Below are 25518 nucleotides of genomic sequence, written 5' to 3'. Positions count from 1 at the left end.
CAGAGAAAATGCCTTTCAAAGCCCAGAAGGTTTTAATCATGCAAACACCCTACTGACTAACAATTTACTAAGAATTTGTAATGCTGACATATTTGTAAAAGGAATCTGATGCTGCCTTTGAGATACATTTTTGACAAAGATTTTGTAATTTAGAGGTATGTAATAGGAAGTGACAAAGCACAGCTCATAATGATGAGGAAGAGTTGTATTCTCACATATGCTATCATATGGATATGCTAGTAAACAGTACCATGTTTAAAGACTCTCCTTCTCATGCTGTTTAAAAAAGGATTTAACTCTGATATTTGTTGATAGGCAATTACTACTACTGGTGTTTTGGTGTGAAAACTAAAAAGTAGTGTAAATCATCCTGAAATTACTAATAATTTCATTTCAGATTTCCTCATATATTGGTCCAGAAAAAGATGAATGAAAATAAAATCAAAACATGATTAAATAAATGGCAGTGCTAGCACTGTTGTCCTCTTATTAGTTGTGAGGCAACAGTGCACATGCAGTGGGTAGAAGGCCCCAGCTCTTAGTCTACTAGAGAGAATATGAACCTGGCTAGAGTAGTTTTATCTCCTTGCTTTCTGTCTTACTGGATAGTTCAAGCTACTCCAGGCAAAACTGAATTGCGTCAGCAGAAAGTGCTAGTGAAGACTCACCTCTAAAGGAAGCTGTGTATATTTGGGCAGCTGAGGTCACTGTGATGCTGTTTTCGTTATACTGAATCATTTATGGATTCTTTAAGACAGACTTTGAAAGGAAGAGGGAACTATCCTAACCAGAGAGGACAATGCTTAGCTTTTTTCTCTTGTAGTTCATGTTTAACTCTTTGTTCAAAAGAAACAGGCACTTCTAGGCATGAGTCATTTGACCTGTTAAGAAATTGACCCTAGGATGATACAAATTGTGTCTTAATGTCACCTACTTTTTCTCAAATTGACTGTAGGTGGAAGTCTGTGCTACCAGCTGAGGTGTATATAGGTATACTTGATCCTATCCTCTACTCCCTCAACTGAGCCTGTGAATAATGTTTTGTTCATAACCAAGGAATCTTTGATGTTCAAGGACCTTCTTCCTTCCACTGGTAAAACAGTGTTTACAAACACTGTAAAATAAAACTAGAGTGGACTTTTGGGATCATGCATTCAATTTCCTTGCTACAGGCAGCTGCCTCATGTGGTCCCTAACAAGACAGCTATCAAGCACTCTCTTAATGGCATGCTGATTAATGGATTGTAGCTGTGGAATTCCAGTCCTTACCAACTCTAATAAATTTAGATTTTGCTGGAAGACTCTCAGAAAAAAATAAGCTGAGTACCACTTAACGTTTGTAATGCCACCTGATTGATTCCTCATACATACCTATATTGCTATGATTATACAAGACTAGAAAAAAGGTGTAGGGATGGAGAAATAAATGATCTTAATTAAAACAAGAAAAAGTATGGGTTCACATCTCCTGATGAAAGTCAGGACTGGGATTAAATGATCCCAAATTAGTGGAGAGATGTCATCTTATTGCAGCTGACCCCTGAAAAAGATACGAAGTTTTCACTAGAAGCTAAAGAATGAAATTATCAGATCACTCAAACGTCTGTCAGGTTTGAGGTTTGAAAGGTTGGTCTCCTGGCACAGAAGCTGTGGTGTGGAGGGTATATACATAATCATGCCTGGTGTTTGTTGGAGAGTAATAACACTGTTCTCTAGAACTAAGAAGGGTTTTAGCTGGGCAAAATCTGCACGATCCCTTAGCTATTGTGGTGCAGAGAAACCTAAGAAGAAACTAAGGGTTTTGCAAGCATGTTGAGACAACATAAGTGCAGACTGGCTCTGAAAATCCTTTACCAACTCTGGCTGCACCTTCTCACTCCCTCCCTCACACTGCCACCCTTGTTTGTGTAGCCATCTGGTGTGCTGGATCAAGGACTAATCTGCCTGAAAACTAATCGCTTTCCAGCTCAAAAAACAAATAGATGAAAGGAAAAAGCTTTCAGGTGGAAGGGTGGAACTGTCTGTTCTGGCAGTAGACTGCACTAAAGTTGGCCTTTAATCAATATGGGATAGTGCCAGAGGAAAGCTGTAACACCTGGGATGAAAGGACCTGTGTAAAGGTCTAAGACTGAATTTTCCAAAACTTATTTCAGCAGGAGCAGAATTAGACTTCCAGGGAGAACTTTTGGAGGCCCTGCTTAGGCTGTCTATTTCTACAGAACACCAGGCCATTCCTCCAATGAATGTTTAAGCACCTAGCTAGTCCCCTATGATTAAGAGGGCATGGGGAAGGCAATAGATATTATATTTCCACACTAAAAATACTTTTGCAGTGAAAGCAAAAATATTAAAACTCAGGGTCTTTATCATACCTGCTATGGAATGGGAAGCAGAAGGAAACATTTACGAATTTCGCCACCAAGATAATTTTCAGCAAAAATCTATGGATCCTGAGACCTGACATCCCCTTCCCCCGGGCCCCGAAATTCTGATAACACTGTGAGAAACTCTGGTTAGTTGCATCTTGTTTCGCTGATGTGGGCTGGGTGGGGAGCTGCAGCATTTTTTTTAAATGTAGGACTCAACTGCTCTAAAATCTATGAATTTTATAACACACATACTGTTTGCGTGAAGGGTTTATACACTGCTGCAGTTAATACTAGGCAAATGCTAACAGTGTGTTTTCCCTAAATATGTTATGTGTGGTAAGTGATTTTTTTGACTGCACCCGCAGCCTTCGATGTTCTTTGTTCCGCAAGGCATTCCTTAGCAGAGAGAAAAGACTTCTTCAGTAGTGGGAAAGAAATGGTGCATTTTTTATGTTGAAGCTATTGGACAAGAGACCTTGCTCCAACAGTGATTCATTAGTCGGGTCAGCATGTACTTAACTTACTGAAGCTGCCTTCTTAAAAACAAAAAATCATTTTAGCACATGCTTAACTTCTAGGAATAGTCCCATTGAAACAGAAGGTAAACGTTGAACTTCGCTGACTCAAGACTGACTGCTTCTAATGAAAAAAACAAGTGTATCCTGTACGTAGTCTTCTTTGTTCCTTGCAAAGCAGAGCAGTTGGAACAATGAACTGTAGAATGAATGTAATTGGATTTATTCAAACAATTAATAGATTTGTTCATGTATTTCTGTTTATTTTCACATTCTGGAAAAGAACAAACAGCAACATGTGTTGAATAAATTTTGTTATAATTTATTTGCTCTTTTCTATCTAGAAGAAAAAGTCTATAAATACACAGGATTTGCAGAGCTTCCCACAGTCTATGAATGCCAATTTCTTTCTAAAAGCTTCCGACTTCCAATTCTTGTCTCTTTATTGAACAAAATTAAATCCTTTAACGAGACATTGCAGGCCATGTTGTATTACAGAAGGGTGCTTTGAAAATAAAAATGAGAACAAATTCAACTATTATTTACAATTTAAACTGATGACCTATTGCTGCTGCTTGGTGTTTTTCTGAATTACAGTATTTTCTTACAGAAATTACAGAAAATGGTGAGTAACATAGTGATGTATAAGCCTTGGCAATAAGAGAGGTGGAAATCCTGTTTTTCAATATTTTCTCTTTTCATTGAGTTACTGTACTACGTGGTTGTATGACTGATGACACAGATCAGAGGGAAAAAAATTGTAATGCATGGATCTTGCTGAAGACACAGAGCCTGTTTGAATATTTGTCAACAAGTCTCCAGAAGAGAGAGTCCTCAATGTGCGATAAATCCCTAGGCTTAAGTATGTCAGCATTGGTTTATTTGTTAGGTGGATAGAGTCTTTTGTGAGGGGAAATAAAATAATTGAAATGCTTCTACATGAAGAAATAGTGTTTGGGAATAATGGACTGGTGGGTTAAAAATTAAACTAAAATAGAAATCCAAGGTGATATCTTGAAAATCCATTTTCGCAAAAGTTTGTCATTCACATGCACTAAGTTTTATGGTCTTTCTTTATAAAAGCCTTTCAAGTACGTTGCTTTTAAGCATTGCATGGAAAATCATAGACCTATGCAAATAAAAAGTGAATGAGTGGTAGTGGGGACTCTGCAAGTGGTTTGACTAGAAGTTTCCTTTGACTCAAAAAGTGCTGCTGGCTAATTTATACACTGTATCCTTGTACGCAGCACACTGTGTTCCTTGCAAAGAGCCAGTCTGTGCAGCCCATTCACGCTTTGTACTTTCAAACCCTTTGTATCAGTGTATTTCCAGTTAATTAATAAAATGCTGGGTGATAGTATCTGCCAGCAGCTTTTATGCTATTAATAGGACTAGTGCATCAGATATTTCCTATGGGTTTGAATTTTTGTGTTAGTTTAGTTTTGTTTTGTTTTCTCTCCCACTTTCTTTCTGCAGACCTGCCTTGAATTTTCCCTTTATTCCTCCAACTGTTCAGATTTTAATTGCTGTGCAGTACAGTGTCCTCTTTTCTTTCTCTCTAAAGAAGAATGGGTTACATATGTCTTCCTCTTCTTTTATATATAGTGGTCACGATTAGCACCTTTATCACAGCATGTTAAGAGCTGTACTGTGTGTGTAGCTCCAAGATAATGGATATTTATTGTAAATATAATTGCATGGATTTCAATGCTGGCTAGATCCCTAACTACTTCAAATTTATTTCTATTAATGAATTTTAAATGAAAGGAAATGAAAGGAATGGTAACTCAGTCGTCTTTCTAGCATTGGAGGGGGTGGTGGTGGAGAGAATAGTTGGCAAATGTGTCTGTCAGTCAAGACAGGATCTACCCTTATTAGCTGAAATTAGAATGATTGAGTGCTACTTTGTATCCTGTGTGGTATTAGGGGAGTGGATTTGCTTCAGGGAGGGTTGTGGTTTAGGAATGTAAACTGCTCAGTTGTATAAAGGGTAAGACTGAGAACTGCATGCTTTATACTGGCCTTTGCACCTGCTCTCCTGAGAGTTGGCAGAAATGTCCGTAGAGATGAACAGCTCCACCTGACATTGCTGTTTTTCTAGAAGCTGCTACCCTCAGTTGCTGCAATCGGATTGGGAACACTTCTAAAAATCCTCTGTCTGACCTGTCTCACCATGGAAGCTTTCTGAAGTCTGATGTGATGACAGGTCTCAAGGAAAAAGTTATTTCCAGTGGTGTCCTCCTTGTAGGCCTCTGTAAATCTTAGTGTGAAGACTATCACTTTATATTGGAGAGGTCAGAGCTCAGCAGAGCTCTAGGCACACCTCACTGTAGACTGAGCCAGATCCTGTGGCTGTCAAGGGTTGGCATCCTTAGCAAATTAGGCACAGTGGGAGACCTAGGGTCTACAGTCAATCAGTCATGCCAATAGCCGAAAGTGCTATTGCAGTCCACTCTGGCAGAGATAAAAATCAATTATTCTGTTGCTCTTCTCTTTTCATTTGGAAGGAAAGGTCCTTGTTAGCTGCAGGCTGTGAGTGCAGCCTTCAAAGAGGCAGTCATAAGAGACCAAAAAGGCATTGTCTTAGAGATGTGAATGGTGGTTTGGTTTTTTTTTTAACTGATGTAGCGCGCAGGAGATTTCAAGGAGATGTTTAGTTAAAGTATTTTCTTACCTTTTGAAAGGCAGGAACCACCTTGTACTGAAGTGTTTTGCAGATCGAAACATAAATTTCATCAAATGAAAACTTCTGTTTGGATTAAACCCTGTATAGCATAGGAAGAAGCCCCCAGATTTGTTTTAAATATCTCCTGTGCTATGGCCATAGATAGTGATTCTTCATAGCCTCATCTTTTACTTCAGTGAGAATATTTTGGAGAGAGGGAGTCAAGAGAATGCGAGGTGGGATTCATCCACTGGTTTTGCTAATCTGATAGGCAGTTTGGGGTAGATAGCACTACACATCTCCAGTGGTCTTCCAGTGGGAGAATATAGAGGGTTCTTCCTCACTTGTATCTTTTCTCTAAATATGGTGGTCTGCATCTGTTTCATTCAGCAGTTTTGGCTTAAGATTTCACCTCCTGATCAGAAAAGAGTTGAAATCCTGAACCTACAAGGGTCAGCATTATTATCTTGGACTACAGGGGTCGTTCAATGAACTTCTGATAACACTATACACATGTAAACAGTTCACTACCCACAGGAAGAGGGGGATGTCTTACCCCTCGAATTAAGAAATTTTTCATTTTCTGCAGTTCAGCAATAATGATGGAGTAAGCCTACTGCTATTACAAGCCAGTATCAGTGGTGACTGGGAAGTCTTAATATCCTTATCATAATACATATAGTACAATTTTCACTTCTGCTTATAATATCTTTAGATTCAAGGCTAATGCTTCTACCTGTGTGCCAGATAATCAAGTATAGACTTGATTTCCATTTCAGAAGACTGTCTTTGCCCTACACCCCATATGAAAACAAGGATAAAGCCAGATTTTTTTTTTTATTAGTTTAGAAAGGTAGATTGTTCCTCATAGCTTTTGGATATGATCTAAAACAGCTGAAGTTTGGTAGAGTTTTACTGGAGTCAGTGAAGACCTGGAAAGTGGCAGTGACTGAAGAGCTGGTGCTGTATTGTTAGTCTTTAATACTGAGTTAATGGGAAACCAATAATTAACAAGCATTTGGTTTGTGTTAATAAAGTGAAGGCATAGTCTCATCTTTTGAAGTCAGTATTTTGAATTTTGAAGTGTCTGGCAGCATTCACTACCAAACTTTCTGATTCCTGGCTATTGTATATGACAGCTCTCACAATAGCCATTACATGCAATGCCCTTGACATTATTCTACATCCATATCTTTTCTTGGATATGAAGTGAATCAAAGCCCATTTATTCCACTGCTGCTCTTGTAAGCCTATCAAAAATAGTAGCAGTTTTGACATTTTTCCCCTCAAAGTAGTACTACAGTATGCTGTTGTATCTTACAGAAGTCTCCAAGGGCACACTGAGTGTTGAACCTAATGATAGGGAAGTATGAGCCATGGAATTCAGCTTTAGAGCTAAGTTTCATCCAGGCTGAGGAGGGTTTCAAAGGTGTTCTTTCCATTCTGACTCTGACCCCTGTTTTCTACAAAGTGGATAGTTAAAATTTATGCAAGATAATGTCTTGTTGAATGTCCTTTAAATTTTATCCCTTTCTAATTCCTCAACCAAAATATTCTGGAACAGATCATATCCCTTTTGGCAAGGGAGGATATATGCCAGCCGCTTAGAGAGCAGAGGAACAATATGTTGTTAGTTGCAGCCCAAATACAGGCAGCTGGGATTGATAGTAGTGCGAGAATGTGTCTGACTACAGAGCAGACCTGTCTTACTGTCAAACTTGTAGCTCCATCCATTTCCATAAGTAAGACAGGCTGTTTAAACCAGGAAAAGAGACAGTTGCCATAATATTTTTTTTTTTGTATGAAAAACTATCCCCAAGCAGTTGAAAATCAGCTTGTTCAGGGTACCATAAAGTTAGACTAAAAATATGTACAGCAGGATTGTTTTAATTTGCCTTCTGGATTTTGAGCCATTAAAGATACTTACCTAAATCTCACTTTTATATCATTTCACTGCTGTGTTGTGGTAGGAACATACTACTTTGATCATGAAATGTGGAAATTGTCTTGTTACTATATGACTTCAGAAGTTGGCCTTAAAGGGAAAAATAGCATGATACTGTGGCATAACCATGTGATGGCTGGTTTGTTGAGGACTGGAACTGGTAATGTAAAAAAATAACAAATGTGTGAATATTGACCACAGGAGCTCTGAACTCAACCCTTCCTTGCCAGGCCTGCAACAAAGTCATATGTAGTATCTGTTAATAAGCAGAGAGTGTAATCTGTAGGGCATGTTTACCAGCAGATTGCAATTACTTACTCCTTCTGTAGTTTAGATATGTTATTATGAATAAATGAATGACTAAATGACAGGATACTTGAATGTTATACCTTCTATCTAGCTGTACTTGGAGTACAAGGAGAAGAAAGTGAAGAAAAGAAACAAGAAAAATATTCCTGATTATGAAAGTTCTGATTGGTAAATGCAGAGAGAGGGGAGTGATGGCAAAGATTAATGGGTGAAATTAGAAAGTTGTCTACTGCTAAGAAAATGTAGAATTTGACTTGTATGCAGATAGCATGAGAATTAGAGACCAACAAGTGATGACTCATCATATAGAGAGTAACAGGTCATTCTGGAAGTAGCCAAGCTTGTTGGAAAAAATGGGAATAATTCAGTGTCTGGTATGGAAAAGATATTGCAAAAACTGTAAATGACTTTTTCCTTTTAGTGCTACTAAGTGAAAGGTCTAGGTTTCTTGTTGCAGGGACAGAGAGATTTTCCAGAGCCAGAAGAAGAAAAAAAATCTTGAGTCACAGATAACACAAAACAGACAATTCAAGGGTCAAAACTTACTGAAAGTAGGACACTTTAATCCATATTTTTGTCTCTTGAGTCTTTTGATTCCCATTTTTCCAGCTCTTTCTCATTAGTAGCAAAAAAAAAAAAAAAGGAATTAAAGCATTTAGGGAAGGTCGTGTAACTTGGGGAGCAAGGAAAGTACAATGCCTACTACACCTTGGAGAATAATGGCATAGAAAGGCTGGTGGTAGGAACACACAGAATTATCCTTCTGTTTACCGTGACTTGGATTTCAGGTAGGTACACGTTTCCCACAAATTTTCTACCATGTTAAGAAGTACTGAATCACGGCCAATGGTTCTTTAAAGGTAGAATTTTTTTAGGGATAGGTGACAGCAAAGGAGAGAAAGCTGTTGAGGAAGTGTAGCAGTGATAATGGCAATAATTGGAGACAGTGCTGAGGGTGGTGTAGAGAGATTGACATTAACAGAGTAGACCAAATTATGTTCATAAAGAACTATCGGAGGAGTTCTTGCTGTGTATTCTGATACAAAGGATCAAGCCCTAGACCACTGTTTCCCAAGCTTTTTGACATTTATAGAGAAGGGTAATCAGACCATGGTGAATGTTCAGGGCACACTAGTACCTTCACAGTGTTTTTGTGTACGTTTACCAAGAAGGATGTGTGAGGATTTAAGAGAAATACTTAGTAGTAAATTTTGAGTGTGGCCAACTGTTCCTGTAAATTTGGGAGCAAATACATTGTTTTGTTGCTTTTTCTTAAACTGCCACTGAAGTTACAAAACTGGAGGTGGTGGAATATTTTCAAAAGGTAAGAAATGTTTAAATTAACACATTATTTGACGAATCAAATTTGCAAAGTGTTCTATTGCATATAGAATGTTATGAATAATGGATTTTTCTGTTCAGAGGAAGAAAAATTTCATATTGATTGAAAGTGCTTATTTCCTATTCAAGCCATTCTTTTTTTTTTCTGCTGACGTAATCCAAGGCTTTTCTGTTGTGAAGAGATTGATGTTAAATTGACAATGTTTTGGGGGTGAAAAACTAAAATAATTTTGTTCTGAAACATTTCCACTTTTAAATTCTTAAGAGAGTTACCAAGATAAATCTTACTGAAAACAATGGAGCTTAATAGTGATACTTAAATTACATTCTTAATCACTTTGCTGATTCTTTTGTTGTTAAAAGTCTGCCCTTAACAGTTTCAATACCATAAAACACTGCATTCTCCTCTGCACTTATGTGTTTAGGTCTCTGTATGTCTCTGTGGACACATAAAACCTCTTCACAGTCTCCAGTCCCATATACCTAATTTTCTCATCAGAGGAAATAAGGAGAATTAGAAGGGAATTCAGTGGACAACAGATAGCAATGGAGAAAAGAGGGGAGATCGGTACTAGAAGTTTAAGTAATTTACTATAGCTGAGCAATTTAGATGTAGCAAGAACTTTCAGATGTTAGTCCCTTGGGAGGACAATCTTCAGGAATACACACAAAGAAACATGAGAATAAACTGTGGTCCTTGCATCCCAAATTCCCTATGTGCAGGCATTTCTCAGGGTTTTGTTTCTCCTGCTGAATGATGATCTCATGATTCTTTTTTCAATACAGACAGACCAAAGATACATATAGAAAGTAATGGGATGTATTCTCCATGAAACTGCCCAGTTAACAACAGAAACAGCCTCATTTTTTGATGACTAATCTTCCTCCAAAATTAGGAAGTATATCTTCAGCAGACAAGATTAAAAGAATCACCTTTCCCTGTTTTAGAGCTCCTTTGCACAGCAAATTGCACAAAGTTTGAATGTTGTTTTGGTGTGTTGGTTATTTTCAGCCAGAATATGTTTTGGGTTCTCTGCCTGCATCTTGAGACCCTTGGTCATTTATGGATTTTGTGTTAGTAGGTACTTTAGAAGAAATATTGTCAGTCCTAGTTTATGAATGAAATGAAATGTATGTTTTGCTAAGGTCAGAAAATAATGAGCTGCAAAGACAAGAACTGAACACAGGATTTTGCTTGAAATCCAAGCCGTTAAGTCATCTTTCCTCCTAATTCAAGTAATTCTGGAAGATCTGATCTCCTTTCACACCATTCCTTTCTGACAGGGAATCCCAAACTGCATCCCATCCATGCAAGTTTGTGCCCTTCATTTGTATTGCTAAAAAAGAAATCTTTTCACCACAAAAACAGAACAGAAAGGAAAGAAGGAAACAGTCAAAGCCTGCTTGGGAGGAGAGTAGCACTAGACTATTGCAGAGGGATAGAGGAAGCTTAAGTCAGTCATCCAATGTAGCAGTGGGCAAAGTTCATAAATCATCTGCTGCCCCAGATCCCTGTGTGTCTAACACCGATGTGCACTGCAATATTCCTTTTTTATCTTGAAAATAAACAAATTTCTCCCACATCTTTTGAAATATGTCTGACATTTCAAACCTTGGAGCTGAGAGCTATTTTCCAAGTCACGTCCCTTGTTAAAGTGTACCACCATTCTCTTTTTATAATATCTTTACCAGCAAAACTCTTCTGTATGTTCCAGGTTGCCAAACATTTCCTTTTGCTAACTCTTCAAGTGTGTTACTGACATTTACAAGCTCTCACAGGAGCATTCAGTCAATTACCACCAAAGACTCCCATTGTTACAAGGAGACTGACCTTCCCCCTTGGGCACCAATTAAAATCTATTACTTTTATTCCCATAATGCTTGCTGTAATTGCAGCTCTGGCTCTTTGCCAGGTAGGACTTGTTGGGTTTTCATCTCCTTTTCTTTATTACTGAAATTTTGCAAAAGATAGGAAGAGTGAAAATTCCAAAACATGTATATACTTTGGGGAAAACAACATTATTTTAATGAAGCTTTTAAAATAAACTCTCTTTCACTTGTCAGGAGTATAAGAAAAAAACCAAGTGAAAGAACAGATATGTTTCACATGATGTCATGGCTTGTTTGCTTCCTCTTTTTCTTGTCTTCCTTCAGCTAATGTGCTCCAATTACTCTACGGCAGATATTTGCCAGCAACTGAAGGACAAAAACGCTGTGAGCCTTGCTAGTACTTAACTACTATGCTCTGAAAGTTGAGGGGAGAAAGGTGGGAGAGCTGTGTACCTGTCAAGTCTTTTGAGCCTCAAGGCCTATCCTTTCTTGTATTACAAACCACTAGAAACAAAGACTGTAAATACTGCATTACTAGTAGCAAATCTGCATATTGTGGTTAAAATTCTTGATGTAAAATTATTCTTTCATGGTGCTTATTAAATCTTTCCACCAGCTTATGTTTCCTCTTTCAGCTGGAATTTGTGAGGGTAGAAGCGACTGCTGATCGAGTATGAAGTATTTTTCCTCTATTGAAGATGTCTATCTGGAGACCTAGTCAGAAATGTGCCAGAATATGTTTTTTGTGAAAAATCAAGGTTTTGAAAAATATGTTCAGGTGTCTGCTTTTTGTCATCTCTTCTTGTTTGGGATCTTTGAGGTGGTATGAAAACTTTGTATGTTCACCCTATTGCCAAACCCCTCAACACTTCTTAAGGAAAAAGTTATATGTCACAGAAGGCAAGTCAGTTTTAAGACCAGCATAGTATACAGGCTTACGGTATAGATGGTTGGGTATAAAACAGACATTGTAAGTTGGCCAGAGGTTTCTAAATCATTTACGATGATGAAGAGTTCTGAAAAATCTACTGTCTATCAGTTTGCACAAGTCTAGTTACAAGAGAATTTGACTTGCTTAGAAAACGGCCGTGTTGTGTGTAAGCCAGTATAATACCTGCCAGCATCTCCTTATCTGATAACTATAGAGCACATTCTGGTTCCTTTTGCTTCCTGTTTTTGGTATAAGGCAGTCTGGCTGCTTGATAGCTTGTTTTGCTCAAGTCTTTTAATATTCTGGTAAGTTAGTGGACCATACTGTGACATTTTTTGTGCAGAATGATTTCTGTGCCTTTGTGTCCAAGTCAAATAATCAAGATCTTTATTTACCAGCTGGCACCAGATAACTTTATACTTGGTGTCTTAGATAAGTCACAGGTGATTCTAGGAATGTGTGCGGGTAAGACCAAGAATTAATTTTTGCTTCACCTACAAAGCTCTGTGTGGCACCTTGGACTAACTAGAATTATGAACAATGCTTTTCCTGGGCCCATATTCTTCCTTTAGTGGAATTTGAGAAAACATTTCCTTCCTCACAGGGACTTGAAACTGTCCTTTCCGCTCCACACCTTCCCCCCCCACTGCTAGATGGGATTTAAATGAACCAAGCCTGCGAACAGCCACTGTGTAGCTTCACTGTTGAGAGAAACAAGAGATAAATCGTTCTTCTCTGGCCCAAGGAGGGTCCCAGATCCTAGGAAATAGTTGCTTGTGGATTTTGGTTTCACGTGTACCTTTTATCTGAAGGTTTTCATCTCTCTGCTGATTCAAAGAACCTCTTTTCTGCCATCTTCCCTAGAACAAAGAAATACTGTGACAGTCCTTTACACCATTCTGAACTTCTAATGCTCTTTCTGTTGGTTTGTTTGCTTTTGCCAGTTCCAGAAGGTAGTTTTAGATGTGAATCAGGCTGAAGATTGATTTTTATATCTAATAAACCTGGAAAAATAAAACTTTCTAAACTGGGGACTGAATTAACTGCAGGAACAGATTTGTCAAGCCCTACTAGATACTATTTCATATATTATGGGGAAAATAAAAAATATCAAAAAGTAAAAATAAAAAGTATTTTATAGAAGGGTTTGAAATTTCCCTAGGGATAAACTAAAACCCCTACCTGTTTACTTTTTGTTTCCTAGCCATTGTAAGAGGTACCTAAAAGATTATGACTTCAAGGCAATCCCCCAGGGATAAAGGCAAACTTTCTATCATCTAAAGCCAGCAGGAGGAAACTAAGTTTGCATGATAAAGAGGCAGTTTATCATCTGTGCCATTATGTGCTTTAACATTACAAATCCAAAGCAATACCAGTTAATTATTAAGTCTTTTTATATGGGAGATAAAAGCAACTTTGATTCATTATAGCCAGCATAAAGAGAAACTGAAATATTGAGCCTTTCCTGAGAAGGCTAAGAGGTAGAACTCACCTCAGCCTTCTCACTTGCTAAAAGTTTCCTTCATAGCTGAAGAGAACCATTGAAGATGGTGGTGGAAGGGGGAAAAAAAAGGTCCAATAACCTCTTTCTAACAAACAATAATAGAACAAAATATGTCATAGGCTTTACGGGATCAAGTAGCACCTGACTTGAGGTTATTGGTGTCTAAAGAATGTTTGACTTTGGCCTGAAGCTTGTAATCACATTTTTGTTACAGAAGCAGTGTCTTCACCTTCTGTGAGCCTTTGTAGCTGGGTTAATCTGATTTTGGGTTTTTGCTTAACTTCCACATTGTTTTCTCTGATACCAAGCTACTTCTCTGACAGCCAGGAAAAGCCTGTGTGTAGCAGTCCTCTGGAAACAACTGTCTTACTCTGAGAAATCTCCCACCCTGTCTTCACACTGGAAATACTGACAGGAGGTGTCATTGACTGCATTAGGAGGGAGGTAACAGATAATAGAGGTTTGGACTCGGCACCTGGGTTCATGCCATACTAAGATATTTCCATTAAAGCATTTTTAGATGTCTTAGGAGTGTACATATCATTTTCCTGATTTTGCAGGCAACCTGAAAAGTAACTCTGAAACATGTGAATTGCTGTGTATATTCCAATGAGCTATTAATTCCAGTTCTAGGTAATTAGAAAGTCCCTCTTCAGTTTTAACCTTATCATGAGTGCAGGTATATGCTAACTCACTGACATCACATATCTAAGCTGATAGGTAACCCCGATCCTTTTGCTGTCTGTCCTATGGGTCATGTATTGCAATAAACATATTCCCTTTAGAACAAAATCAAGTTGGAAGGGTCTTCCTTACAGGCAGAATTTGGACAGGAAATTAAAATCATCTGAGGTGAATTTGGCATACAGGTAAAGCCTGTAGCTATAATCACTAGTTACACTGGATAGGCGTACTTTCCATCCCACAGTATCTCTGCAGCGCACATCCTCTAAATAAACAGCAAAAGAAGTTTTATAAAAGCATTTCTTTCTCTGGTTGATAATGATCAAGCAGTGTATGTTAACTGGCTAGCAGCATGTACTATTCTTGTCACAGCAGAAACCCACAAACCCAGAGACGGCAAAGTAAGAAAAAAGGTGTATGTATTATTTCTTTTTAGCTGTGTCAACCTGCCTGTTTACTTGACCCTGTAATTAGGATTGTGCCATTAGCTGATCAGATCGAGGCTGTGGTTACAGGTGTAGAAAACAAGGGCTAGGAATAAAAGAAAAAAAAAAAAAAGAAAATGCTGCAAAGCACTAGCAGAGTTACGAGTAAAGAGGTGAGTAAAAAATGTCTAAGGTGGCTAGGTCCTTTCTGGGAGTGTTCCAGATTTCAACACTTGTCTACTGCTCAGTCTGTTTCTGTGATATTACAGCCCCTAAAATCATGCTACATACACCTGTTCTTATGTAAGGATGGCTGCCTCCTCAGTCAGTGTCTTTCAAGAATGAACTTAAGCCCCCTCTAAGGGTGAGATTTGCAAACTTGCTGAGCGTGTGCTAAAAGGAAACTCGGTGAGAAAAACCACTTCTTTGTGTGGGCCTCAGGATTCCCTTGCTTTCAGTGAGGATGGTCTAAGCTAATAGTATGTGATTGATCATCACCAAATGGTTGATGTTGATCAGAAAAGTCAACCATGAAGTGGCTCTTTGAGGATGTTGATGGTATTTGCAATCAGGCAGTACGAGTTTGACTGGTTTTTGCACCTTTTGGACAACAAATGCAGTATGACAAGTTTGCGTATTCAGTAATGTAGCTTCATGGGGCTAAGTCAGGAGGACTGAAGGTTTAGATTCTTTCTTTATCTAGCTCCCTGAAGACAAGGTAGATATAGTCAAATCTATATATAGTTATAACTTGCTAGGGCACCTCCATCACAAACCCACCCATGGGTTGATGAGGAGGATCTCAACATGACTAAAGCTTAGGCTTGGAGTATGCTCTCTTGTAGCTGATACCTACAAGTGATAGGCTGGTACAGCCCAAGGGAGCTTTCAGCCAATTCAGCTACAACCAAAAGGGGCATAGACTTCAGTATGGGTTTACAACAGCCTGTCAGGAACTTGGAGTGCTTTTCTTGTGTGGCTAAAACCTGTGTCACTGCATCTCAGCTGATGTCACTGTTCAAGTTAACTGAATTATATTCATATCTGTAGGAGTTTTACCTCCCCAAAGCAGTGGGGATGTGGCTTTAAGAAATGTTAGAATTTTTAATAATCTGAGTTTATTTCTTTACCTGCTTCCCAACTTGCCGCATAACTTTGAAAAAGCTCTATTGGTGTTTTGCGCCTGGCAGTGCTAGCTCTTGACCTCTGCAAAACAGACAAGTACTTCACTGAGAAATTCTCAGAGTTTCTTAGAGTGAGGTGCTGCGTAAGTGCAAACAATTTTTATTAATAGTCAATTCATGTGCATAATAAAAAAATAGGTTCCCACTATAAAGAAAGTTATATTATTCAATATATCTAAATTACAGACACAGTAAAGCTGCATGTATAGGTTCTGTTTGGAATTATATAAATAGGTGCTACATTATACTATATACTCTTGTACATTATTGCTTTGTGAGAGATATACAGTCTGTTCCACTCGAGATGGGAAAAACATATCTTTCAGTAAAAAGCCATTTCCTAGGCTATATGCACTAATATTTTATGAAAATGTGAATAAGTGAAGCAGATTTATCAGAAGGATAATGAGAAAACAATATTATTTTTGCTGGGATGGAGGATAGTTTAAAAAGTAAAAATCAAATCCCTTAACAGCATCTCTATAGGTTATCTGCTTTCAAATTCTAAGCAGTGGAAGGGCTGTTCTCTCCTTAAAATGCAAAACCTCATCAAAAAATAAATGTCTCATCCTTTTGAAAAATCCACCCCTAAATGTCATGAAATGTTACTCTGTAATCCGTTAAGTCATTCACACTGAAGGCTGCTGTGGTCCAGTTTGAGTTAAATCTGAAGTGAAATTAGCCCACATGTTTCTTCCTTCTGGGTCAGACTTTCATCCCACATGGGTTCTTTCCCAGGAGTTCTCCAGGGACAGGGTGGTCATGATCAGAGACAGCATTTAATGGTGATGAGTGTGTAATGGGAGAAGTGATTTTCAGAGGCACAGAGGGTCAGGCAGGTACCCAGCTCTCAGTGAGTGCCTTCAGTGAATACTCTTTATATGCAAGTCTCCTTTTTAATGTGTTTCAATCCAGATAAAATATTCTACCTTGCTGATTTGTGGACAGCAGCAAAGATAAGTTTTTCCCCTGTTTGAACATGTGGAAAAGCCCCTTTCCCCCTTCAGTCTGTGAATATTTGTAATTATGTTAGTCACTAGAAAGTGGATGTGTTTTTTTGGCTATTTTTGGTGCTTTGGTGACCCAAATGAGCAGTGAATCGCTCTGAACTAGGCTGACAGTCTTATGCATGACTGCACAGGAGCATGTCTTCCTTCCTTCTCTGGACCGTACTTCTTGTACATCAGCCTAGTCATTGGTAGTGTCTGGGGCCAGGAAAATCAGTCGACCTGATGGTTAAACAGGTTACCACCACATTGCAGGGGATTGAAAGGGTGAGAAGCTTTCAGCAGTCCCCCAGTAAGTGAGAATATGGTGGGTACAAGGGTAGGTTAGTTTCACCCTGGCTGAAGCTGCCTTCATTCCTCTCAGACCACTGGAGGATCCAACATGGAGAAGGGATATCCAGACCCACTCCTCTTTAGCCCTGTGAGGGCAGGCAGGTAGGAAGACTGCAGGCAGGCAATCCTTGAGATTTTAACAGTACATTGATCACAGCAAGCTCAGCCTTCATCTCTAATTTCGGTTTTCACTTACTGATATCCCTCTGTGAATAGTTTGGCAGGGAAAGGTGCCACAATCTTCCTTGTCCATTTAGCTCTTTGCTTCAAGTTGGTAACAAGGAGTTCATTGACTACTAAGCACAGTTTGTGCTGTGACTGGCACATGCACAGTAGAGATTCAGAGCCCTTCCCAAATTATTTCATGTGAACCATCAAACAATGACTGAAGAATGACTGTTCTCATCACTCTGGGCACTGGAGGTATTCTTAAGTGCTACCCACTGTTATTAACTCCTAAGGCCTTTTATGTTCTTCAAAATATTATTCTCTTTCAGCCATGCTTCTTGGAAAGTGCGCATTCCACCACCTTGGTCCCAAAACTCATTTACAGTACCAGAGCTCTATGAAGTCATCACAGATCATAATGACCCTGGTTTAAGTTGAGCAAGTGAAGTGTTGAAGATATATCATTAGCTTCAAACCTCATGTTTTTCAGACACAGATGATCGCTGCCCTCCAGACCTCACTTACCCAGTTGTGAGTCAGTTCTGTTTTCCTTCTCAGTAGTCTTGGGTATTTTCCTTTGAAAGCAAGGAAGGAATCTTGGCATCATTCAGGGAACAGAGAGAAGACAAAAAAAGGCCTGTTTTTTTTGTGTGTTTGACTTCTTTTGCTCTTAATGGCTGATTGCTCCTCTCTTCAAAGACTTGCCAAGGGAAAAAAAAAAATATAAGTGAAGAACTGAGCTATAGCTCATCACTGCTACATCATTTGACTGTCATTTTTTAAAATTTCCCCAAGTAGCAAAAGCATTTAAAAGGGGCTTGGCACCAAGCAGCTGGTACTGTTGGCACACAGCAAATTGTGCTGCTGTTTAGACAAGCAAGCTGGGGTGAGAGAGTGCTCTGTGGGGTGAGAACATGCATTTGTGAGGGTAGATGTGTTTAATGTGAAGTGTTGTGGATTTGTTTCCATGTTTGTTTACATATGGACTGAGAAGAAGAATCTAAACCTACTAACAAGGCGGTTTTAGATTGAAAAGAGTTGTCCAAAGTATCTGTAGCTTGTATTTTTCTGAAAGACTTTTCACTGTCAATTCTTTTTTGATCAGTGATGTCCCCCCAAAAAAACCACACATAAACACATGCAAGCAGATCTGAAAACATCTGGTAGCCAGTCTCAGTTGATATAAGCTAACAATGCAAAGTGTTTTATGGACAAATTATCTAAATCTGTATGTTAAAGGATTACTTCATCTGCTCCTGAACTTAGATTTGATCAGTATTTTTGGAGACTGGCTTTTCTAAAGCTAGAAAAAAAGTGAAGTATTTCAGAAATTTCCTTCTGATGAAGACAAGAGTTTCCTTTTTAGTCATGGACATTTCTAAGAAGCAGTGAAATAAAAATAAACAAAAATGTCTCCATTTCCATTCTCTATTGTACCTGAAGTATATCTTCTTCTAGGGCAGAATGTATTTGGGCCTATTTAACAGCATGTAGTGAAACTGCAAAAGTGTTTGTGAGGAAAGCAAGAAGGAAATAATCTCTTTCTGAAGCTTCAGGGGAAATTTAAGCAGAGAGAATGTAATTAGCCAAGCTAAAAGTGCCTGAGAGAATAGAAATTGCCAGCATTGTTTCTGCACAGTGTTTTGACAACTTTAATAAATGCAAGTGGTCAGCACAGTGGTTTTAAGTATAGTCTGGAGGCCTGCAGTAAAAAAAACCAGACCCAAACCAACTAACCAAGCCCAATAACTACAACAAAATTAGAGGTACTTTTTTTTGGGGGGGGGGCGGGGAAACACTTATTTAATATTTGTCATGAATATGTAATCCACAGCCAGGATATCTGGGGAGGGTAAGTATATTTTCCAGTCATTCAAAGGGAAATTTCCTTATATTTCGATGTTCTGTTAGTAAAAGCATTTATTGAGTCTTAAAAGCTGCATTTAGATAAGACTGTATATGTGAGAGAAACTTCTTTAATATGCCCACCAATGTTGTTCCAGACTCAGCAACATAAAGAAGGTAGGTTTCATCTCTGCTACCCCACCACCTTGAGGTGAACCTTGCTTCTTGCAGTATTAAGAATATGCCCATTTAAAAACAGTATATTCTATGGTCCTGAAATGTCCCTATGCTATATGAGGATGTCCCATAATAATATGCATTAAAGTAGCTGCAAGAAAAGGTGGGATAGGAAAGCAGGAAAAGTAAAAAGGAATAAGAAAACCAAAAGTTCTCTATAGAAAAAGATTTGATTATTAGACTATAGCCTTGTTAAGCTGAGTAATAATCAGAATAATTAACATGTTTTGCTCTGATTTTAATTGTGATTATAGGTGGAGTAATTTGAAAAATATAAATTTGATTAACATGTTAAACAAGATCCTTTATCCTTTTACCCTGCTTAAATTGCAGTTACTAATTTAGTACAATATTAAGATCTTTGGTGAAAATAAGAACAAGTTCCATTATAAATTAAAAATAAGGGTGTATAGAGAAGAGTTCTAAGCAAAATAGAATGAAAACTTGGAAAAAAAGAATCCAGGCCTGTCCTGGAAATGGTTCACAAGCTTTTAAATGCAAATATATCGAAGCTTTTTGTAAGCTGTGGATTTCATTTGTAATCGCTATTCCACTGTTTGAAAATCAGCCACATAGGCTCTCACTTGGTTAACATTCATTTTACTAGTCTCAGATCTTGATCTAAAATCTACTGAAGTCAATAAAAAGACTCACTTTGAATGAAAAATTAAAGTATTCTTATTAGCATCTCAGAAGAGCTTCCTCTTTACAGTATCCCCCCATTGCAGCATGGAAAACCAGAGCACAGCAAAATGTTTGGCAAGGAGGTGATTTTCTTTATGCGCCTGCGGACAAGCTGGGCTCGCAGGCAATGTATCAGACTTCATCAGATCCTCTAATGTGGCATTTCAGTATGTGTTAGAACCTCTAAACATTTGACATGTTTTGGAGGTTACCCCAATAAGTGTAATTTTTTAATATTTCACTCAGATTTTTACTCAAGCCCCATATATAAGCCTGCATGTTTAACATGTAATTAATGTATTACTTTAATATGCTACTGAAGTACCATTGTGGGTTTCCCTACTGGAGATTGGTGCGTGGTCTACTGTATTAAAAGTATAAATAATATGAAATATATACCAAATCATCCTGGTAATTTTGTGGTCAACAATGTAAACGCATCAGGAAACCCATACTGCAGTCAACAGATAATACCCTGTGCATAATTCCTAGGTTGTTCTTTTTATACCTGACATCCACCATAAAACTTAGTCAAGGGTAACCATTTGTGAAACGGATTTATGACGTCTTGCAGAATAATCTCTCTGCTGATGCTCAAAAGAAAATACCAGTGACATCATCTGAGATGAGAGCTTTTAAAATGCTGTCCAGCCAAGCAACTGGACCTCAGTGTTCAGTATGTTATCCTGTTTACCTGTGTGTCCATTCACACATTTAGGCGCCTTTTTAGTGGCTTGTGTGTATATTGAAGTATCTAATTTTCATATATGTATTTAGAATTTCTTTTACATCTGAAAGACATTTGTTGCAATTATTCTGTCTATATTAAGTTCAAAGTTGCTATTGTCTTCTACATCCAATGTTATGTATGAGACAAAAGAACTACTGTGCTGTATTCTGCCCTTAGCATCCATGTCTGAATAGTCAAGACCAGACAACTGATGGGAAGACTAAAAAGGTCTAAAAACATTAAATAATTTGTCTACACCTGTACGACCACTGTTGAAATCAGAATTTGAATCCCAGTATAAATCTTAGCCTTGTGTCCTATGAATTGAATCACATGTAACTGCAATTTCTTGTGCTTTAATTTTTCCTTAATTATAAATAATAATAAATTACTTTTTATCAAACTTAGCTGGAGTATTTGTGGATGATGTATATTAATCAGTAGTTAATGGCAACTTGCAACAATGGCAACGTAAGTTCTGTATTTGATAGATGGCTTTAGTGCAAAATGCTTCTTTTTAGAGTTGCTTTGCCTTTCCTAACTCATGCAAATGTTCAAGGTGCTGTGAAATTCACTGCGATCTACAAATGGTGACACAAGCTAATTCTGTTTCTTCTAGACTGGCAACATGCACAATGGGCTTCTGTTTTCAGGCTTTCAGAAAGATGAGTGATTGCTTGTACTTATACTTTCAGAGACTGACATCTTCCTGTAGTTGCTTGGTTGGGTGGGTGTTTTGATTCTGGTCTAGTGGCCACACTGGGCAAAAGATGTTCCCTGATTAATTTTGTGTTAGGAGCTTCATCCTAGTTCTTGAGCGGACCGTGAGAAAGAGCAACTTTTAAGTTCTGCTGAGGTATAAGCAGCAGCCAAAACCTACTTGTCTTTGATTTTCTTTTTCTTCCTAGATGTTACTAATATCAATATGTTGTGCCCAAAAATGAATGCTAAGTTTCTAATCAATGCCTAATCAATATGCATTGATTGAGATAACCTCAGAATTCCTTGTAGGAGAAATGTATTTACAAGTGAGGACATCTGAGGTGCAAGATGCCTACAAGACTATGTGAGAAATCAGATACAGCCATGAATACTAGTTCAGAGTCAGAAAAGATAACATCTTCACTACATTTATTAAACCCTTAAGGGCATATTCATGTGTAAGTGGCTACAGAATTATCCTTATACCCACTGAATAATCTAGTCTGTCACTCATGTCATGAGTTACTGCTGCAGAATGTTGTACATGTATTAACAGAGTGGGTACACTTACCTTTTTTTGAAGGATCACTGAAGTTTAAACTGTCAAATGACTGCATAATAGAAATGTAACACAGACACTTTCAACGTATTCTGTTGCTTCAAACCACTTTGCAGCTTTGCTGCATTTTTAATTGAACTCTTCTAGTGAGATCACAATTATTTAATTTACTGTCTATTTACTGCTCAAAAACAGGTGGAGGAAAAATACATTTGTGTACTTTGGTCATCGAACATTCACTACTTATAGGTAAACAGACACATGACTTATCTAATAATACCAACTAAATTAGGTTGTCAACATATATAATATGCAGACCTAAGACAGCATACATTTTTATTATTCACTGGTTATTCTCTGAATTTAGTTAGTACATTTTTTGAAGAAAGAGCAGGGTCAGGCATGACAGGGCTGTGATCCTTATGTAGGGTTTTCTGTGTTATAATCTAAGTGATAACCATATTCCGTGCACTGCAGACTACATTTGATAATTCAATAGGTGATGTTTGATCACTATCCCATAAGTGTACAAAAGATTTTTTTTTTTTTTTACTTCATGAAATACCATTATTTGGATGAGAGGTTAATCTACTGTTATAAAGTACCCCAAGATTTTTTTTTTATAAACCATAAAGCAGATAAATACTATTTTTTTTTTGCCAAAATTAGAGAGGTACTATATTCTACATTAGGGGTCTAATGGTCTCATTTTAGAGGGTAGATGGTACAAAACGTTTCTAATCATGAGGGATTTTATTCAAGTGAGCTGTAACGTTTTTTTAAATTCCGCCCGTCAAAGCATTTTATTACTGTTGATTTGTTTTTTCATTCTATAATGAGAGTGAAGAATGCTTGCCATCCTGGAATCTTCTGCACGAATGATGCTGGAACATCAACAGCCCTAACACCTACGTTTGGTCCAGAAGGCATGCCAAGGGGCTGGATCAGTGGATGTGAGCGAGCTAGATGGATGGTAGAAACTGCCTACCAGTTTGCTAAAGAGGGATATTTAAGACCTAGACTTTTGCAGACTTGCTAAGAGAACTTGAGCACTAGCACTTCCTGAGTAAGGTTCTTGATACTTCTAGACCTTTGGGTCAGCAGGCGGCCTTGTGATGATGCCAAGGCTCTTGATGCATCAGTGTAGCAGCTCCAAGGGTGTCTGTGTTTTGTCATTGTTTTCACCCTTTTCTGTCCCTTGGGTCCAAATCAAGATGTTCCCCAGGCTGACTATTGATAAACCATCTTCTGACAATGGACATTCTGTTGCTCTATAGTGTGCTGAATTTCACCTGCCAGGAAAGCCTGAAATCTGAGTATCCACTGATTCTAGTAACAGAAAATGCCAGTTAAAACAGCTGCTAACAATTTACCCAGTGCATTTTAGAGAGAGAGGTAAGTAAAGTGTGACACTGATGGAATACACATATATACATACGCACATACAATCATACATGTACAGATATATATGTACCAGAGGAGAAAGGGTGGACTTCTGCATCCTAGTGACCAGCTATCCCAGTCCTCTGAGTGATATATCAAATTTTCATCCCATAGATATTATAGGGTAGAGGAGAGGGAAGCTCTGGGATGGTTTTGCAGTTGTGAGTTTGGTAATTGCTTCCAGTCATTGCAAGATAGAGCTGACAGGCTCTACAACAGCACGGATATGGTTTTAGAGAAGTCTCTTCTTGATCATTTCCTCCTAGTTAGGGTTTAGACTACCCACTGGACCATGAAGCAGTATAACACCATTTCTGACTGCATGCCTTTGAATTTCTTGCAGTTGAATTTCTTGCCACTGTTCGGTGTCACAGGTCTACTGGGTTGATATTCTAACCTGCAGATGAAGAGACCCAAATGTATTATCCTGCTTGCTACTATTTTGCTTTACTATAGATTTTATTTGTGTCTTTTGAGAAGTCACTGAAGTCAGGATCTGTGAAGGTCTATAGATGCCTTGCTCCCCTGGCTTCACAAGAGTTAAACAGAAGATGAGTTCCTTCTTTCCGTTACAGTTTGGGCCAAAGTCTGATGCCAGCCAGCCTAAATTTCTGACAAGGCGGGGACACAGATGGAAAGTGCTCTGAAGGTCTCCTCATTTCTTATCTCTCCTCAGGGTTTGGGAACTGTGGCTTTTCTCATCAGAGAGTTGTGTAGCTAAGTATTAACAGCTAGGAGCTACTCAGATACTGCTGAGTAGCTCCTAGCTGTTAATAGATATATTAATGGCTGAAAGCTATGAATACATACATTCATAGATATATATAGCTGTATTCTTTACTATTAGTTTAGTAGTGGTTTGCCTGCATTCAGCCACACTCAGGTATGCACTGAACCGTGCTCCCCTCTGGCTTCCCCTTTGTTGCTATGGAGTGAGCCGCATGCCTGATGTTCTGAACCAGCAAAACTCAGTGTCTGCCTTGCTGACTTCTGAATAAGTCACTGCAAGTGCCAGTCTATGGGGACACTGAGTTCTTTTCTATGAATCAGGATTTATTTTCTTTTGAAGTGTTAATACTGGAGAGGAGGAGGAGATGTCTTCCTCAGCTGCCTTAAGGAAGTCATTTAGTATATTAATATGTTGCTATGGATTAAGAGGACTGCTGAAGGGCAGAATGGCAACCTCCTCTTTGATCCAGATGACTGGCTCTGTAGGTGGTGATCATTAGAAAGGAGAAATGTCTTGATCCATCCTATGATTCCAGCTGTAGGGAGCCATAAAGCTTGTTTATATTAGGCCAGGTTTTCTACGCAGGTTGTGTCAAAGCCTGGCCAATTCATTTTGCATTTGTATTTCTAACACATTGCCTTTTCTAGCTGTCAACAGGGCTAATGCTCTTATTCGGGCTTTCAGCATCTCATGTCTCAATTACTGCAATGTCCTTTCTCCTGGCCCTGACAAACGTGGCATGGCCATCTCTGACTCATTCAGAATGCAGCTGCAGAAACTAGACACCTAGCTTTCTGCTTCTGCCACATGACACATCTTTTTGAAGCACTCTCCAGCTTATTACACTAAAAATAGGGCTGCCGGCCTTCACTTTCCAGATCTCACTACCTTTGCCATACCTCACTGCATATTAGGAGGTTGACTGCTGCCTGTGATTAACCTGTGATGCTAGTCTTCACTTCTGCTTGCAACCTTTTCAATTAAGTGCCTTGATATGGTTTCTCAGTGTGCTCATCATGCATGGGAGGAGATGCTTTCTAGGGAATGTCCACTACCCCATGCCAATACTTCAACAAATGAGGGTTTTGGTTTTTTTCCCTTTTTCTTCTGTTATTCACACAAAACCTTGATCATAGTTGGGTTTGGGCTCACTTTTGCCTGCCTTTAGTTTGTACTTTACAGGTACTGTACTTTGTAGATCTCTGCGGCAAAGACCACTGTTTTGTTGATATTTGCATGTTAATTAGAGCAACAGACTCCTGGACTATGATTGGGCTGCTGAGATGCTGAGTTATCACAAGTAATAATTAATGAAGTAGTTGGAAAGAGCTATACGAAGTAATGAACCAGACAAGGAGCAGACAATCGTCTGTCTGCT

General features: G+C 38.4%; 1 protein-coding gene across 1 annotated transcript in view; it reads left to right on the top strand.

Moving 5' to 3' along the window:
* LOC137661900 (VPS10 domain-containing receptor SorCS1-like) overlaps positions 1 to 25518 on the top strand; it is a 304008-nt gene that overhangs the window by 135923 nt on the left and 142567 nt on the right. The gene's annotated exons all lie outside the window — the stretch shown is intronic.

This window comes from Nyctibius grandis, chromosome 4, assembly GCF_013368605.1.
Source record: "Nyctibius grandis isolate bNycGra1 chromosome 4, bNycGra1.pri, whole genome shotgun sequence".
NCBI lineage: Eukaryota > Metazoa > Chordata > Aves > Nyctibiiformes > Nyctibiidae > Nyctibius > Nyctibius grandis.
This window is presented reverse-complemented; position numbering and strand designations above follow the sequence as displayed.